We start from the raw sequence: 2176 nt of genomic DNA on the forward strand, positions 1-2176 counted from the left end.
CTGGCGCGCATGCGCCGCCCTTCACGTACACAACCCCCAGATCCGGGAGCCGAGTTCCGCCCAGGACAGAGGCGGTGGCGTGACGCCACATCCGGGAGTGGAAGTGGCCGGGAACACCTTAGCGACGGTTTCTGAGGGCCGACTATCCAGGTTTGTGCTCGCTCTCTGTGCACTGAAGGCGGTCTGCGTCTGGAATTCCCGGGGCGAGCCGAGCCGCACGTGCCTCTCAGTAAACACAGCGGTTAGGCCTCACATTTCTCTTGGCACTCGAAAAATACTTTATGCCCGACTTTATGGGCACTGTCTCCAAATCCTGAACATTTACGAACTGGACAACCTTCCTCGAAACTGAGTTCTGTAATCTGACTGACGTTCATCAGCACACTCCTCTGTCAATGGGTGTGTCTTTTACGAACTTCCCGAGTCAGGAGGTGACGCCAGAAAGAATGCCTAATTAAAGGTCTCAGAGTATCTTTGCCCTCTAAGCACGACGTACCAAGGCCATGCCAGTCATGAACCAGAAGTAGGTGCGTGCCCTCATCAGGACAAGAGCTGTGTTGATCTTGGACCTCCCACTCTTTGGAACTGTAAACACCCAAGTTTCTGTTGTCTGTGAACCAGTCACTTTATGGCGATTTGTAATAGCGGTTTGGTGTGGCTAAGACACTTGGGAAGCAATAAATTATAACCCATCAGTATATATTGTGCACACTGCTAAAAAAAAGATATAGTCTGAATGCACTTTTCCCACACTTGGTCATGAAAGGAAATTTAAAGTCGATGGCCTTCCTTGTCCAGTAAGCAGTTGTTTGGTCTGATAGTGCTAAAGAAAAAAATTCTACCAGCATTTACAAGCTAAATTTCATACAGACATCCAGAGTTTCAGCCCCTTGTGAAAATCTTACACAAAGAACTAGAGATAAGTGAGAAAGGCGATGGTAGGAACGGGAGAAACAAGTCTTCCCCAGGAAGAGCACGCCAGTGGTTATCTAATACCAGATGGTCAGCCCAGAAAACATATACAAGCAACATTATACAGAGTCATCAGGCTGAATTTATGTATCTAAAAATGCATATGTATACACAAACATATGTATGCAACAAATAATGAGAAAAGGGGACAGTAATTTGAAAGAGTAAGGAAGGGTATATAAGTGAGTTTGGGGAAGGAAAGGGAAGGGAGAACTGATGTAATTATAATTCTCCAAAACATTCCCTAGACTATCGCAACAACCACCAATGGAGCGGCTTAACATTGCACAAACATTTCCCTGGTTTGGAGCCTGAAGTCTGAAATGGTTCAACAGGGCTGACTTCACGCCCTCTGAAAGCTTCAGGTAGAATGCATCCTGCTTTGATGAGTGACTCTCCCAGAGTCACATCTCTGCAGGCACCCCTTTTCCTTGGTTGTAGATACTTCACTTGGCCTCTCTCATCTCACAAGGGGGGCAGTGGCAGGAGCGACACAGTTCAAAGCCTATTTAGATTACACAATGAAACCTTATCTTACCAAAACAAAAAAACAAAACAAAAAAAAAGACTTGCTGGGGGATACAGTTTAGCGATGGAACATTGGCCTAGCAATGTACACGGCCCTAATTCTGATCCCAGAAACAACCACAAAGAAAAACTGTGTTGACTCTGTAACGTTTTGGATAAAACATATAAATTGTACCATGTGGTTTATTTATTTGGTTTTTTGGGACAGGGTTTCTCTGTGTAATAGCTCTGACTGTCCTGGAACTATCTTTGTGGACCAGGTCTGCCTCTGTCTCCCAAGTGCTGGTAAAAGGCCTGAGCCACTATTGTCCAATGATCCTACTTTTATTTTTAAGCATATAATGCTTTTTAAAAAACATTTTATTATTTATTTTATGTTCACATTTGTTTGTGTGAGGGTGTCAGATCCCCTAGAACTGGAGTTACAGATGTTGTGAGCTGCCATATGGGTAGTGGGAATTGAACCTGGGTCCTCTGGAAGAGCATCCAGTGCTCTTAACTACTGAGAGCCATCTCTCTAGTTCTCCATATGGTTTTATAATGAAACTAGATTTGTCAACATGGAGCTAGAAAGAACAATAAATGGGGTATGGCTCAGTGATGGAGCACTTGACAAACATGTGGGAGGTGTTATAGTTTAGAAAAAAGCAAGAGAGAAAGACGCTATGCAACAGAG

The sequence above is a fragment of the Microtus oregoni genome, unplaced genomic scaffold (genome assembly GCF_018167655.1).
Source record: "Microtus oregoni isolate MIOR12 unplaced genomic scaffold, Mior012 000002F_ref0000024, whole genome shotgun sequence".
Taxonomy (NCBI): domain Eukaryota; kingdom Metazoa; phylum Chordata; class Mammalia; order Rodentia; family Cricetidae; genus Microtus; species Microtus oregoni.